Raw genomic sequence first — 17,782 nt, 5'->3', positions numbered from 1 at the left:
TGAGAGAGCGAGGAACACAGTTGGCGATAACCACTATATTTGGCAGCCTAAGTGGATAATACAACTATAGTAACTAATGCAGAAAGAAGGGTAAAAGTGACGTAAGACTGAATAGTAAAAAAAGAAGAGGGAAAACTAATAAAAAAATAGGAAGGAGACTAAGAGTGGCGCAGGAACAGGGAATGGTGCAGGCAGAAGTTCAGAGGAAGGCAGGGATGGTGAAAAAGAGTATGGGAGGAAAATTCAAGCTGAGCAAATGACTGAAAGAAAATCAGAATATGACAGAAATACAAAGTGAGGCAGGGATGACGAGATTTTGGCAGGGAGATGAAGTGAGGCAGGCCAGGAAGCCAGAATAAAAAAACGATGGCGAGAGAGAGAACAGAAAGAAGGGTCAAAACAAGGTTAAGGAGGGCATGAGACTAAGAGTGAGAAAGAGACAGCTTGTGATTTAGGCAGACAAGTAAAAAAAAAAAAAAAAAGGCAGGCACGAAGGGCGGGTGAGAACGCAAGGGATAATGAGAAAGGTGCACCAGAATATGGGATGATGACAAAGGAGAGGAGGAATGAGGTAGTCAGGACTGTATGAGCCATGCAGTGACAGGCAGAAAGTCAGAATGAGGCGGGCATAATGGCAGAGGGGAAGGAGGAGAATTAGCACATGGTTTTAGGTGAGTACCAGAGTGAAATGAGAAGAAAGAAACCCACCCCATTTTGCCCCCTTCGAGATGCTGGTACCCGAGGCTAGGCTACGGTTGTCCAGTACACTTAAGGGTCTATAACCACTTGGCCCCAGTGTGGCATTAGAGTACATGGCTGATAAACCTCTAGTCACCACTTGGGGAATGAACTTATGCAAAGCCGCCACTCCAGATGGGGCGTTCTGTCACTATGCCACCAAAAGAGACACAGAATCATTAGTTTCAGGTTGGCTGGTGATAATGAGGTAAGAATGACAAAGAAGTGGCAGGGAGGTGAGATAAAGGAAAGCAATTACAGGCAAGAAAGTGAGGCTGAGGCGGAAACGAGTGATTTAAGAATAACGCTGATATGACTTAAGACTCAAGCTGGGAAAGGAGATAAGAGGAGAGTTTAATTTAAGTCAGGCAAATGTAGACAGATGAGCCACGAAGTCTAAATAAGGCAGGTTCAGCGAAATACGTTGAAGCGAATGGGAAGAGAGCCACGGAGAAAGCAGAAGCAAGGCAGACAACAGAGACAGATTCAGGCAGGCGATTCGGAAGTACGGCAGGCAGGCAAGCAGGAAAGAAGAGTAAGTGAAATTCAGGTCAGGCAAGTCAAAGTAAGCAGAGTGGCAGAACCAGGCAGAGAGGCAGGAGGGCAGGCAGGAATGGAGAGGAAGTGAGATTCAGGCAGACGAGTCAAAGTCGGAAGAGACAGGGTGAGGGAGATGGGCAGGAAGGGAGAGTAAGTGAGATTCAGGAAACGAGTCAAAGTAGGAAGAGAAACAGGGTGAGGGAGATAGGCAGGAAGGGAGAGTAAGTGAGATTCAGGCAGACGAGTCAAAGTAGGAAGAGAGCCAGTGAGTTAAACAGGGAGGAAGATGGGAGAGTAAATGAAATTCTTGGGAGCAAGTCAAAGTAGCCAGAGAGACCGAGTGAGAGAGAAAGAGAAGGGAGGGGAATGGAGGGGGGGATCCAGGACCCCCTCCCCCTCCGAAGTATACAGCAGTCCACCCTCCCACCCCCACACACACATTAAATATACACCCCGTCCAAACACTAACGCCTCGCCTATTTGTGTTGTAATTGTGCGTGTGTGTTGAGCCAATACGGGCCCGCTCTCAAGCACTCCTCCGCCCCGAATTAAGCTCCTCCATGAAGATGTTTGTTCCGGGGCCACAGATTCTCGAGGTGTCTGCTGAAGGGCCTGGAGGAGGAGGGCTGGGTGAGAGACGAGAGGGCAGCTGCAATGGGAGTGGGAATTAGAGAGGGGATGGATCTGAGTGGGAATGACAGTCTTCGTGAGAGGCAGAATTGCAGAGTATGAGCGGGAATGGGGACAGGAGAGCGGATGGATCTGATTAGGGATGATATTAGTGAGAGGGTAATGAGTGAGGAAATGACAACGAGAATATCACAGGGTAGCTGGGATGGGAGATGGAGCAAGAGAAGGGATGGATCTCAGTGGGAATGACGGTCACAGTGACAGAAGCAATGCGAGTGTGTGAGAAAAGTTCGGATGAAAGAGCGATATGGATCTGAGTGGACTGACACTGGTGGTGGGGAAGAAAATCGCACTAAGAATAACCATGACAGGGCAGCTAGAAAAGGAATAGGAGTGAGAGACGGGGATCTGAGTGGAAATGACAGCAATGCAGTGGTGAGGGAGGGAACCGGAAAGAGAATGTCGGTGATAATGGGCAAGGGCAAGCAGAATGAGCGTGGAAATGAAGAGGGGATGGGTGTGAGGGTAAACAAGAATGGGAATGGCAATAAAAACATGAGGTGAATGGAATTTTTGAGAGAATGGGAGTGGGAATTGCACTGCTATGTTAGAGGGGAAAAATCTGAGTACACATATAGTTGCTGCTGTGGTCAAAGGCTCATGGGAACGTCAAACCAGTAGACTGAAGGCTGAAGCTGCCCTTGTCCTGCAGGTGATCATCCTCTTTTGGGGGAATAGGGGAGGGAATTGACGACAGTTAAGTTGCACAGTTCAATCGGTATCATCACACGTGCCGATAACACAAGAGAGATAATGTGAACCCTGTATGTTCAAAAACACTTTACCTGCTGGGGCAAAACTATTCACTCTAATGACTGAACTTGAATGTGTAAGAGAATGAGAGTAACTTGCATGGAATGAGGGTGAGGAGGAGTGAGAAAAGGGATGAAAATGAGTATGAATGTGAGAGGTGAGAACTATGTGTGACTTAGAGGAGAAATATCAAAGAGAGAGAACAGAAGTGAGAATATAACATGAGGGAATTTTATGAAAATGTGAGTGGGAATGACAGCAGGAATAACTGGTTAAGATGAGTGGGAATGGATGATGGAAATAAGAGATTAAGAGTTTGAAAGAGTCGGCATATGGGTAGGTAGGAATATCTGAGATAGTGAGTGGGAATAGGAGTGGGTATGAGTGGGAATAGGTGGACAGAAACGTGCGGAAAAATGGGATGTGAAATCAAAGAGACAAAAAACATCTGCCGAGCGCGAGAGGCCACAGAGAAGAGAAAGAAAGCGTGGGATGGGGAAGTGAGGTGGAGAGATGGAAAGTGTGTGCTCAGGAGTGAAGTGGGGAAGATGACGAAAATTGGAAGAAAAGTGAAGTGAGAAGGATGGGGAAGCAGAAAGAATCTGAGGCACGGATGGGAAGGGGGGGGGGGAAGAAGAGAAATATTTATACGTGTGTACGCAAACCACAACGACATTACGAATTCAGCTATGTAACCAAGTACTACAAATTAAAAGAAAAATGTTTCCTTGACAGAGACACACAATAAGGAATGGCTGTCTAAACCCAGTATATGTTCATTTTCCTTCCTTCCAAGTCGGTAACGCTGCGGAGAAGAAATGACAGAAGGAGCTTTGGTGGGAATGAAGAAACTGATAATAATAGTGGCGAAAATAATGAAGGCTATTCCTAACCCATCCCAAAGAGTGAAGAGATGAATGAAGAGATAAAAAAAGGTCTCTCCTAAGCTGGATAAAATTGTATACAGACAGCAAGGAGGCCATTAATCATATCGTACTGATAGGGCTACAGGCAAAGAGCTGATTAGAAAGGCTACCAGGGGGCATGGTCCAAAAATTGAAATGAGAGAGAGAGAGAGAGAGAGAGAGAGAGAGAGAGAGAGAGAGAGAGAGAGAGATTATGAAGTATTATGGAGAACATCTTTTTAGACGAAAAAAGCATGGGACAGGAAAAGCAACAGCAACAGCACTGTTAGAAAACACTGAAAAAAAAAAAAAGAAACGTTGGACGAAGAGGAAGAGGAAAATGAAGAGACTGACGGGGTCAAGTAGTGAATTAGAGGGGGAGAATAATGACAATGAAATGAAGTGAGCGTGGGGGAGGGAGGGTACTGAGAGAGGGAGAGTGAATACAAGCAAGAGAAGGACCTCATTACAACTCTCTCTCTCTCTCTCTCTCTCTCTCTCTCTCTCTCTCTCTCTCTCTCTCTCTCTCTCTCACACACACACACACACACACACACACACACACACCTTCCCCTCTTTCACATCCTCTTGTCATCTTCCCCCTCACCTCCTCTCGTTTTTCTCCTCATCATCCACCCTTATCCCAGCTCTCATTTCCCATCGCCCTAACCTCCCACCACTCATACATCCCAACACCCTCCCTAAATATTCTGTCTTCCTCCCGCTTTCTTACATCCCACTCCCCTGTCTCATCCCTCTTTCCCCTCGTCCCATCTTTCTCCCTCCCCCATTCCTCTAACCCTTCATTATACTCCCTCCTTCTCCCATTCCTCAGTCTTCCCTTCCTTCTATCTCACATCCCCTGCTTCTCTCCCTTGTCATCTCTTTATCCTCCCCCCCTCCCTTCTAGATCCACATTCCTCTCTCTCTCTCTCTCTCTCTCTCTCTCTCTCTCTCTCTCTCATCCCTCAGTCTCCCTCCCCTACTCTCTCACATTCCTCCTCTTTCTTCCTTTTCATCTCTATCATCTGTCCCTCGAATACATCCCTATCCCCTTCCTCATCCCTCTAAACTTTCATCCCATCTAACCCCCTCTCACACTCTCCTAACCTCTTCCCCTTCATCACATTCCCCCCTTCCACCATCCCTCAATCATTCCTCTCTCCTACCCCGTACTCCCTCCCTTTCCCCCTTCGGCACCCACCCCCATCCTTGCATACGTCTCTCCCTCCTCTCTTCCCTCCCTTCTCCCTCGAGTGGCCTCCCTCGATATTCCTCTTCCTTCCCTGATCACCCTCCTCACTTCCTCCTTGTCCCTACCCTCGTGGCATCTTCCTCATCATCCCCCTAGCTTCCTCTCTCTCTGATATCCCTCCACCCGTTCATACACTTATCTTCGTCCCCTTTTCCTTACTCCATCTGTTTCTCCTCATCCCATCTTCCCTCCTGACTTATCCCTCTAACTTCTCCCGTTCTCTCGTATTCCTCTCTCACCTTCCCTCTCTTTTCCGCCATTCCATTATCTCCTCTCTCCCTCTCCCCTCTCGCCCTTTTCACATTTTCTTTCATTCTTTTCCCTCATTTCCTCTTCCCCCTTCCCATCTCCCATACTTCCTCACTCCATTACTCAACTTTAACTTTCCCCTCCCACATTCCCCATCTCCTACCACTCCTTCATCCACCCTCCCTCACATTCCCCACTCCCCTCAGTCTTTCTCCCTCATCTCCCTCCCATTCCCTTCCCTCCCTTCCTCTTCTTTCCCCTCCTCTTTCCCTCACAGCCCCTTCCTCCCTCTCTCATCCCCCTTTTTACCCTCCTCTTTCCCTCTCAGCCTCTTCCCTCCCTCCCCCTCTCCTCTCTCTCGCTCTCTCTCCCCTCATCCAACCGACCAAACAAGTATGGAGGGAGGCAGGGTAGGTCAACACAGAAGAGGGGAAGGGACACGCCTGGTCAATATTACGCTCTTTCTGAAATAATGAGGGCAGTAAGGTGGGTCAACAGAGTCCTTTAGGATCTGATTGTCTCCCACTTCATTTTTAGGGAGGGCGTAGGGAGATGGGTAGGGTGAGGGGGAAGGGAGGGGAGGAGGAGAGAGGAAGGACCCTAGAGAGAGAGGGGTTGGAAATGAAAGAGAGAGAAAATGGGGGGTGAGGGAAGAGTAAATAGACATGGGGAAAAAAAAAAAATGGGGGAAGGCGAGAGAAGCAGGAGGAATAATGAGGAATGATGGGGATGAGAGGGGATAAGAGATGGGAAGGGGAGAAAGACAGGAGCAAATAAAGTGAGATGGGGTATAGAGGTTAAAGTGTGTGTGTGTGTGTGTGTGTGTGTGTGTGTGTGTGTGTGTGTGTGTGTGTGTGTGTGTGTGTGTGTGTGTGTGTGTGTGTGTGTGTGAAAGAGAGAGAGAGAGAGAGAGAGAGGAGTTGAGAGACGATGATGATGGTTGTGTGACTAAAGGTTAAAAATGGCTCTGACAGAAAAGGAGTGGGGAAGAGATGATAGCAAACAGAGTGAGAAAAAGAAACAGAGCGAGAGAGAGAGACAGGGACATCACCATCATTCTCATCATCATCATCATCATCATCAGGTGAAGAGGACGACGACGACGACGATGATGATGATGATGATGATGATGATGATGACGATGATGGGTATAAGAATGAATGCTAGAAGTGATAGGGTGTGACTACGACTAAAATAAAGATAAGGGAGATGGCTTTAAGAACGCAGAAAAAGGGAGGAAGGGTGAGAGGTGATGATGATGAAGGTGCATGATTAGTTACAAAGATTGGACGATGAGGAAAGAAATAAGACAAAATCGGAATGAGAATGAGATGGTAAAATATGTAGCAAGATAAACCCAAACAGACACACACACATAGAGAGAGAGAGAGAGAGAGAGAGAGAGAGAGAGAGAGAGAGAGAGAGAGAGGTAATCTATGTCCAGGAGAAAAGGAAAACAAATTTGGGCAATGGAGAAAATAAGAGGAAAACTAAATCCCAAAAGAGAAAAAATCCCATGTAAGCAGGTGATGAGGGATATGCAACAGAGTGGTGAAAAAAAATGTTATGAAATTAAAAAGATTTACAAGAAAAAGAATAAATGGAAGACGCAAGGCATGTGAAAGGCTGGTAAGAATGATAGGGAGGTGATGAAAATATATGAGAGACAAGGAACGAGGAGGAGGGGGAGGAGGAGGAAGAGGATCAGGAAGAAGAGGAGGATGAGAGATGGAAAGGACGGCAAATAAAGTGACTGCGAGATGAATGGACTGTGGGCGAGGGTGATACAGATGTGAGGGTGGAGAAGAGGGAGGATGAGGGGAATGGAAATGAACATATAAGGAGCCTAAGCGATGAAAGCGGTGTACGTGACGAGGAAAATGAAAGATGAGGAGGAACATAAAGAAGATGAAGAAAAAGAAGCATAGAAAAATACTGTAATTAATTTATATGAAAAGATGAAAGATAAAGAAGCACCATCGGAGAAGAAAAAAAAATGAACACCACATTTAATCACAGTCTGGACCCCCCGACATATGCACCCGAGCAAAGATTCATCGCATCAGCACGAAATGGGGGCATGGGTCGGGAGGAAAACTCTCAAGTACAGCAGCGAACTTTTTTGGATATCTCAGCCAATTTTGATGTTACATAAAAGAGAGGCACCAATCTGGAAATCGGATAAAAATCCTCTGTTTTCACTGACAACCCGTAATTCCCAATAGTTTTTTCGTAATTCGAGGAAACGATTGTTTGTAAGGCAGATTAGGGTGACAGCCGGCTGAGCAAGAAGTAGGCCTAATGGTCTAAGGTTGCGTGAGTAGCGTAGCAGTGTTTTCCGACGATTACTGAGAACAACCAGGTTTTGCCTTTTCAAAACAAATAATACCTTCTGTTTGGCTTTTTTTTTGGGGGGTGGGGGGGGGGAATTTTTTACTGAATCCGAGTCAAACTAATATAATACCATGATCGACGAAACTCGGAATTTCTGATTCGAATCGGAGCGCACCGAGAGATTTGGTGAAAGTAATTTTTGTGAGTAAGGAAAAAGCAGAGTCACTATTAACCTGCTAGGTCCCATGCCCTAGACCTAAAATTAATAAAAGAGGAGTATTGGTTTTAGGAAGTGTGAGGGAATATTTTCGATGTAATCTAATCAAGTTCTTTTTAGTATTTTTCAGGTCAGGAAATCAGAGGAACATGATGAGCCACACGAGACAATATTCAGCACTGCCTTTCTCGCTCGCTCGCTCGAACACGTTCCACACTTTCAGTGCGGACGCCTGTTACATGTTTAATATGGGATATGAGACAAGGTAGCGAAGAATGACAGTCAAGTGAAGAAAAAAGGAGGAGGAGGAGGAGAGGAGGAGGAGAAGGAGGAGGAGGACGAGGAGGAGGAGGACGAGGAGGAGGAGGACGAGGAGGAGGAGGACGAGGAAAATACATTTAATCAAAAGCAGAATGTGCGTGTGTGAGAGAGAAAAAGAGGGAGTGTATGGGCGAGGGAGGGGGAAGGAGAGGTAAGGGAGATGAAGGGGAGAAAGAGAAACGGAGAGGGAGGGGGAGAGTGAAGTGAGGTGGGAAGGGATTGAGGTGGAGATGAGACTGCGGGGTATAGCATGCAGATTACACACCTGAAATTTACATAAGGATTACAAGGGAAAAACAGATTACATAAGCCCCAGCGAACGTCCGTGATTGGCTTACCTGTTATTAACCCCTTTGCTGCCGGGACGATTTAGGCGAGATTATTTTTGCTGCCTAGACGATTTCGTTTAGGAGGACCTCTCGCGCTGAAGGGGTTTAATACGGGATGTGTCCAACCCAGTCTAGTTCGACCAAATTTTTGTTAAATGGAAGCACACCTAATGGCAACAAGAACTCACACACTCTCTCTCTCTCTCTCTCTCTCTCTCTCTCTCACACACACACACACACACACACACACACACACACTGCAGAAAACCGTCCTCATACCGGAAGAGCTTAACCGCTTCAACCCAACGTCGCAAATTTCTATACTTCTCTTGCATTAACTTAGCGGAGACTTACGCCTTTTCGCTTTTTTTTTTGCTTTTTTTTTTTAACCGACGTTCGATAGTTGGATAAGCCAATATGTCATCTTAATATCATTTCCTTAGCACTTCTTCGTGACTGTAGCCATGTTTTTGTGTTAATCTCTTGTCATAACCTAGAATTCAAGATGGAGCGATGTCAATATTTGAATAAAAGAAAAAGGCATATGGGTGATTTATGCTGCCTCGTGTTTATTCTACTCAGCTTAGGAGGGATGGCGGAGGTACTGATGTAGAAGAAAGGAAGAGGACAAGGAAAGATGATGGAGGAGGAGGAGAAGCGAAGGGGGAGGAGGAGAAGCGAAGGGGGAGGAGGAGAGACGATGGAGGAGGAGGAGGAGGAGAAGCGAAGGAGGAGGAGAGACGATGGAGGAGGAGGAGAGACGAAGGGTGAGGAGAAGACATTATGGAGGTGGAGGAGAGACGAAGGGTGAGGAGGAGACATGATGGAGGAGGAGGAAAGATGAAGGGGAGGAGGAGAGATAAAGGTGAGGAGGGGAGATGATGGAGGAGAAGAATGAAGAGGGATGAGACATGATGGAAGAGGAGGAGAGATGAAGGGGAGGAGAGTTGAAGAGGAGAGGAGTTGAAGAGGGAGGAAGAGAGATGATGAAGAGGGAGAGAAGAGTTGAAGGGAAGGAGGAGAGATGATGGAGGAGGAGAAAATATGAAGTGGAGGAGGAGGGATGATGGAGGGGGAGAGATTATGAAGTTAGCAATGGAAAAGGATGGTGAGAGGTAATCAATATATAAAAAAATAGAAACGTGGAAGTACTGGGGAAGGCGGTGGCTCAATCGGTAGAGAGGTTGACTGCAGTCCTAGCTGACCCAGATTCAAATTCCCGCTGGGGCAGGGAACAGTATAAGGATTTGAATTTCATAAAACACGACTTTACTGATCTACCAGAAGACCCGCCAACATGTCGTAAAAATATCCCCGCTAACACCAAGAGGCCAGTCCTGTATAAGACCGCCCTAGCATGTATTCAGTATGGACGGCGGGTGTTAGCGCCGAAGTGGTGACACGTAAAGGTGTATGGTATGCAGGAAGACTACTGGGCCTTGGCAGCTGGCTGTGAAGCCTATGCCAGAGTCGGTCACATAAAAAAAAAAAAAAAAAAAAAAGGCACAGTAGACGCTTATCGCAACTGAATTATACCACTTGGCATCTGTGTCCTACAATGAGCAAATATATGAAGAAAAAGCAAGAGAAGGAAAACAAAGGCGTATGAGGTCAATGGAGGGAGGAGAGAGAGTCAAGGAGGAGGAAGAAAAATGAATAAATGTGAGGAGTACCAACAGCGAGGAAACATAAAAAGCAAGAAAAAAAGCGAGAGTACCGAGAATAAAGGCAGGTCTGCCGAAAAAAGTGTAGATGAGGCAAGGACTTGAGTGGGAAGGGCAAGGGAGAGGGGAGAATGGGAGCAGCGAGATGGGGAGGGGAATACAAAGGGAGATAATGGGATAAAGAGGGAAAAAGTAGAGTGTCGAGAGAGAAAAGTTAGGAAAGGAAAAGGGTGTAAAGAGTCGAGGGAGAAAAGGTAGGAATGGAAAAGGGTGTAGAGTCGAGGGAAAAAAGGTAGGAAAGGAAAAGGGTGAAGAGTAAAGAGTCGAGGGCGAAAAGGTAGGAAAGGAAAAGGGTGTTTATAAATATGGATGAAATTAGAGGGAAAAGTAGGGTGCTTAGGGATGGGAGAGACAAAAAGATATAACAATGACTGGGAAGAAGATACGCGAATTAGAAAGGAAGTTAATGAAATAATGAGGGGGGAGGAAAGACAAGCGATGAGAGAAGAGGGATATAAAAGGGAAGAAGGGTCTGACAAAGGAAGTAAGAGGAAATACAGAGATGAGAAAGAAGAAACAAAAGGAGTGGATGAGAACTGAGAGTTGTTGTTATAGTGGTGGTCTCAGATTTTTCTAAACCTGAACCCGGTGAACTGCAGGCCGAGGTTGCCCATCTATGGTGGTCCACTATCTTCCTCTCAGGAGATAAAATGGAAGTTTAAGGGCGTTTGTATAACCAGGCAGCAGAAAAATCAAGCTTTATTGATGCCATCACGTCAAGGTGTCCCTCTCTCGCATCAGGCCAAAGAGTAAGAAGAGTAAACAGCAACAGTTTATGAAGGTAAATTGTCAGAAATGAGGAGGAAGGGTAGAGGAAAGGGGGAAGAAGGATGAGGCTGTAAAATGGAAAAGCTGAGAGTGGGAAAAAAACAGGAGGGTGACAGGAAACATTGTGAGAAAAAGGAAGCATGCGAGATGTGGGATGAGAGGAAGAAGGGAAAAGGGAGAGTAAAGGAATGGAGAGTAAAGAAGGGGTGCAAAAGATAACGTACGAAGAAGGAATAAGACACAGAAAAGGAGAAAACTACGAGTGAGAGGTGTAAATAGAAATGAGGGTTGACGGGCAGAAATGAAGAGGAACAGCAGAGAAGAGAAGAGGAAGGAAGGGGCGATAAAGGGAACGCTGGAGAGACACACACAAAGGAAAAAGAGAGAATGAGGAAATATAAAAGACGGTGATAGAAAAGGCATCCTCATCATTATCATCACCTAGACCCTTTTCCCCACCAAAGGATGGAGTTAGACAGGAACCATGAACAAAGACAGAGAAAGTGGAAAAGTTAGTCGACCTCCATCATGCCCACACAAAGACAGCAGAGAAGGACGGGAGAGGGGAGCAAAGAGAGTCAGGGGTAGGAAAGTACAGGATGGGAGGGTGGGATGTAAGACAGGAAGGCAGAGAAAAAAGACACTGAGATGAAAACAGGAACACGCGAGGGTACTCAGAGTAAAGACAAGATGCTAGAAAAATGGTCAGGGGTAGATGAGGTCAGGAAATGAGGGGAAGGAACATTCTCTCTCTCTCTCTCTCTCTCTCTCTCCCTCTCTCTCTCTCTCTCTCTCTCACTTCCTTTCTTTTTCTTAGCTTTCTTCTTCACACTGCTTTACTGCTAACATTCAGCAATAAAGAAAAAGTTGTATTATTTTTATTTCCTGTGTGTTGTTTCTCTCAATCAATCCCTCTACGTTTTCATTTGACCATTTGTTTCCTCTCCTTAACATCCATGGTCTCTTAATCCCATAATTTCAGTGATGTATTCATGTTATTATTATTCCTATTATCATCGGGTGAGTTTTATTTCACCCCATTTTAGGGGTGAAATATAGCCTTCATTAATCTCTTCACTGCTACAAACTTTTCCTAAATCAAATATTGTCTACAGAAGCATGAATATTGCCAAAAAGACGTCCTTCAATTGAAGGTGTTATTTACATAGTTCCCTTTATGTAATCAGCACTGAGAGGCATAACAACATAACGAACGAATTTTCCGTTCATGCGCCCTTCACGTAACATCAATCACTCTCAATTGTTCAATAATAATGTCCACCAAAACATTCATGTCAGATTCTGTCTAAGTCGCCCCCCTCAGTGCTCTCACAACCCCCCCTTGATATAAAGCAGTAGAGGCAGAAAGGACAATAAAGCGAAATACAAACTTACTGTAGGTAAATACTTGAAGGCAAGTATGGTGCTAAATAATACATAACATAAAAACAAATCACTAAGTATATAAAGGATTCACAAATATTTACAGACTCTGCTGGAGTGCTTTGTCTTTTTCATGCTGTCACATCCCCAAGAATCGTAGTTTTGGTGATGGCCGTTGATTTTTTTCTCTCAAGGAAAAGTCCCACTGTCCAGAGTATTTTTTTCCCTACACAGATTTCAAATTCCACTACTATCAGCCAAGTTGGATTTTGTCATACCGGTATAAGATCAATGTTTTTCTAATAGTCATGCCTGAGTATTGATATGCTGGTGGGAGATGGGGATATTAAAAATGGATTACCAACACATCAACCCATTCTAGATATGAGTAATTCTAGTTCTGTATTTCAGCTAACGCTAGAATTATTATTATTTTTTTTTAATTTGAGAGCAATCCGTATGAGCCTGGAAGAGTCAATACTTTCCCACACAATCCTGTTATAGTTTGGGCAACTCTAGCACTCTATCCCAGCCAGCAACCGATGACTATCTGGAGTCGAGTGAGTCAAACGAGCCAGTGTGTGTTAAGATGCATGTGAAGCAGGTAATGGTCAACCCCTACACTAAAAAATGGGAGAAATGGAGTTCCCCCGAGCTAAGCCCTGTATTGGACTATATAGCCCCGCTAGGGTTACAGGAGGGAGCTACCCCTCCCGGCACGGCAGCCCGGGCGAGGCTCGAACTTGCAATCCCCCGATTACAAGTCCAGCGCGCTACCACTGTGCTAACGCGCCCCCCAACCCCTACACTAAGACAGCGCAGTTTTCACTTTGTTCTTACCATCTTCAGACGATTTTATTCAGCTTGGGGGAGATCTCCAGGTGTGAAAGGCGTGTTGAAGGCTTTATCTAACCCCACCAGATCAAAAAATCTCTCATAACTTGAATCAAATGGAATCTGGAGCAAAACACAAGGTAGGTAGTCAGAATGAAGAGGTTAACAGCGAAATTTACCAGAATTTACTTCAGACATGATGAATCCTACGGTAAAAGCTTGCCGAGTTTCATCTACATACTCTTGTGAAATATTATGTACTACTGCGCATGAGTAAGTGTATTTGTATAATGGTGTATATGAACAGTAGATAGGTGTGTATTTGTATGTGTAGATGCTTAAGCGTGTGATTGTGAATGTGTAAAAACCAGCGTATCTCTCTCCCTAGTTTCCTCATTTTCTTTCTTACGACTCTTAACTCTTCTTTTAACTAACACTTCACTTTCCTTCAATAGTCTCGTTTTAATTACTCTTTCATGTTAGTACCTTTCATTCTATTTTTCTGCTCTCCTGCTGTTTTGCGCTTATATTTCGAAGCCCTGTTACTTTCTCTTTCACTTGTTATTCCCTTCCTTTTGATCTCCCTCCTAGTCTTCCTTCACTGACTCTTTCCCTACTTTATCGTCTCTCCCGGTGTTCTTCCCTTACTCCTTCCTTCTGTTACCACTCCTTTGCTCCCTTCCTTCTATTACATTTTCTTAGCCAAATTCCTTCCTTCATCTATTCTTGTCTCCATGCCTTCTCTTACGTTCTTCTCTCTGTTGCTTCTCTTACGAATACATCTTCCTTATTCTCATCCCTTATTCACTCCATCCCTTTTAGTTGCCTTCTTTAGCTCCTTTCCCTACCGCTCCTATCCTTCCTTCCTCTCCTTCTCTCGCCTCTCCTTTATTGCTTTTCTTTTCTCAGTCCTCCATTCCCCTTCTTCACGCTTCTATCTCTACGTCGCTCTTTTCGTTCGCTCTCCTTCCTTCTTTTATCTCTTCTTTGCCCCTTTCTTCCCCCCTTCGCTCTTCCTTCTCCTGCTCCATTTTTCTCCTCCTACTTCTAATTCCCTCCCTTCCTTCATCTATCTTTCCTTTGTTCTTTTCTCCTCCCACCTCTCCTCCTCTTCTCGCACTCCCTTCCTCTCACTTCTCCGTCAATCCCTTCTTCTCTACCGTTCCTTCCTCCTCCTTCCTTCCTCCTCCTCTCCTTCCTTCTATTACCTTTTTGTCGTGTCCCCGTTGCTCGTCGATGGGGCCTGGAACAAATAGAAACAATAAGAAACTATTATAAGCACAAAGGACGCTGCATCTGATATTGATAAGGATTCACTGGCTCTCCCTCATCCTTTTCCCTTCAATCCTCCTCCTCCTCCTGCTCCTACTTCTTCTTCTTCTTCTTCTTCTCCTCCTCCTCTTTCTCTTCCTCCTCCTTATTCTACTCCTCCTTTCTTCCTTTTCCTCCCTCACCTTGTGCCCCACCTTTTTTTTTCCTATGTCCTTTCCCTCTCCATGTTACTTTATCCTTTTTCCAGTTCCTAATATTTTGCTTTCCTTTTCCCGTTCTCCCTTCCCCCCCTTTCTCCTACTATCTTCTTTCCCTCATTCTTCTATTTTCCCTTTTCCTCTTTTTTTCTTCTTCTTACATTTTCTGTCCAATTTCCTCAAATTTTCTCCTTTACCTCTTTCCTTTTTCCTTTCCTTCTTCCATTCTTTTCTTCCTGCTCCCTTTCTTCTGATATTTTCTTTCCTCCTTATCATTCTTCTATCCTTCTTTTCTTTCCCCCCCCTCTATCTCGTTATCAATTTCTCTCCTGCTTCTACTTCGCATTTTTCCACCCTCTCTCCCATCTCTCCTTTTTCTCGATTTCTATCGACACCCTTCCTTTGTGTCATTCTTTCTCTTGCCTTCTCTTCCTCCTCTCTTCCACTTATCTTTCCCTTTCTTTCACTACCTCCCATTCTTCCCGTCCCTCTTCTGTTTTCTTATTTTCTACTTTCCTTTAATTTCTTCCTTGTCCTGTCTATCTATGTGCCTGTCTGTCTGTTTGTCTGTCTGTCTGTCTTTCAATCTGTCTGTTTTATGTATCCCAAAAATATCATTCTCTCTCTCTCTCTCTCTCTCTCTCGTACCTCCGGCTCTGTAATCAGAACAGCCTGCCCACGTTGACAATATACTGTACATAAATAATAATCTAGGAATTGATTTTGCATCTCTCTCTCTCTCTCTCTCTCTCTCTCTCATATACTCACCATTATCAGTCTATATACCTATCCATCTACCTATCTGTCCATGTCAATTAATCAGCAAATTTACCTATTTATTCACTTATCTATCCAGGCATCTATCTGTCGACCTACCTGTCTATCTATCTTACCTCCTACACATATCCATCAATCTATCTATCAGTCTACAGTATCTATCCATTTCATCTTTGAACACATTTCCACCCACCTTCACATCTTGACATACAACCTCTCTGTCAGCCTATGTAATGACTAGTCTAAGGAATTTGAATATAAGTCTACTCAGAATTAAAATTTTACTGTTCAACTATTTATCAAACCATCTGTTGCTTCTCCGATCTTCTATTTTTTTCTGTTCTCTCTCCTGGTTTCTCTCTTCTCCTCTCCTCTCCTGTCCTCCGTTTGCTCTTCCCCTCCTCCTCTCCCCTCTTCTCCTCCGTTCTTCTCTCCTCCTCTTTTCTCTTCCTTTCACCCCTCATAATTCTTCTCTCCTCACCAATTCTTGGTTGGTCACTGAGCTAATTGGGGAATCATGAAACACTCGTAATGTGTGTGTATTACTTGCTCCCCCCCTCTCTCTCTCCCCCTCCACCCTCTCTCTCCCCTTCCCCTCTCTCTCCCCCTCCACCCTCTCCCTCCCCTTCCCTCTCTCTCCCCCCTCCACCCTTTAGTACATTTTCCTTCATTTCTTTCTCTCACGCCTATCCTGACTTCAGTAATTTCCCTCCTACCTCCTATATCTCTCTTCTACTTCTTGCTTTACTCTTTTATTTTACCTTCTTGCCTTCCTTCCGCATATATTACCAATCTGAAGCCCTGAGTATTACCCGAACTTAAAGGCTCTTATGCAGGAATATAACTGATCTAGATACGAGTTTTTTTGTGCAACTAAGCCTATTGTAATGCAACTATTACTTTCTCGTTCTCCTCTTCTTAGTACTGACTTGAAGAAGGTAGGATTATTGTTATTTTCATCATCATCATCAACATCATCCACCTCCCATTCCTCCTCCTCCTCCTCTTCATCATCATCATCATTCACCTCCTACCCCTACTCCTTGACCTTATCATCATCATCATCATCATCATCATTCACTTTTACTCCTACTTCTTCTCCTCCCCCTCCTCCTCATCATCATCATCATCATCATCATCATCATCATCATCATCATCATCATCTTCATCATCATCATCATCATTCACCTCCTCCTCCTCCTCCTAATTTTAGCCCCGATACTAATTAATGAATCAAGAACGAGAGAGAGAGAGAGAGAGAGAATACTTAAACCTTCCTATCAAACTTGGGTCATTTGAGGGGACGACCAATGCACCTCACAAGCGTTATTTACAAAGAAAATCGCCATGGAAACAGACACACACTCACCCAGACAGAGAGAGGGAAATACACAAGGGTAAAACACCATCACACTGGTCCCGCTTGACTTTGAGAGGGGCGAGATTGAAATTAAAACACGCTTGATGTCTGTGTTTGCAGTTCTATCCATCACCCACAACATCACGCACATTTTCACCAATATTTTTATCACTGTGTGTGTGTGTGTGTGTGTGTGTGTGTGTGTGTGTGTGTGTGTGTGTGTGTGTGTGTGTGTGTGTGTGCGTGCGTGCGTGCGTGCGTGCGTGCGTGCGTGTGCGTGTGCGTGTGTGTGTGTGTGTGTGTGTGTGTGGCGGAGGATGAGGGGGAGAGGGAGAGTGGGAAAAGGAGTCTGGGGTGGAGGGATGGGGATGGAGATGTGTATCAATGAAGGAAGGGTGAGTTGGAAGGAAGGCAGCTAGATGGACAAGGACAGGGTGACATGAAGAGTGACATAAACATGCTCTGTGGGATTAAGACGTCTGGCTATAAACAGACTGATAAAGATAAGGACAGTATCGGCTCTGAATGTGACATGAGTGTGTGATGTACGTCCTTTGACCTTTTCAACAAATGGCGACTTATTGTGATCTTACTGCCTCCTTAAGATCTGAATCAACTCTATGACGCCATGACTGTCTTGATAAATACACTTCAGTATAGCGAAGTCTTATTTCTTGAAACTACATACGATTTTTAGATGCTAACAAGCTTCTCAACTCATACTCCGGCAGTAACTGGCTATAAAGTAAATAAATGACCATGTTGTAGGCAAGTAAGGGACCACGTGTACTAGTTTTCTCACACAGTTCTCATTCAGTCTAAGCCAAACTTTGTGAAAGGCTGAGAATTAGCAAAGATGCTGACGTTTTGGTTTTTGAGAACAATAAGTCAAAGTTCAAGATTACATGGATTAATGAATGTAAACAGTTTTGACATGATATAGACCCAAATGGGTGGTGAAGTCAAGGGTAAGGCAAGAACAAAGAGGGTTGATTTTAAGAACAAGTCAAAGGTCAAGGCCACAAGACACTTAAAAAATCTGACCAATGTGCGCCTCTGTGTGACCAAAATAAAACAGTTTTTATCTTATTTGAACCAAACTTGGTGGAAGGTCCGAGGTTCAGCAATGGAGTTAA

The sequence above is a fragment of the Coenobita brevimanus genome, chromosome 64, assembly GCF_032717465.1.
Source record: "Coenobita brevimanus isolate Jiangsu-jjx chromosome 64, ASM3271746v2, whole genome shotgun sequence".
In the NCBI taxonomy this organism is placed as follows: Eukaryota; Metazoa; Arthropoda; class Malacostraca; order Decapoda; family Coenobitidae; genus Coenobita; species Coenobita brevimanus.
The sequence above is the reverse complement of the archived record's forward strand: the minus strand, read 5'-3'. Positions refer to the sequence as shown.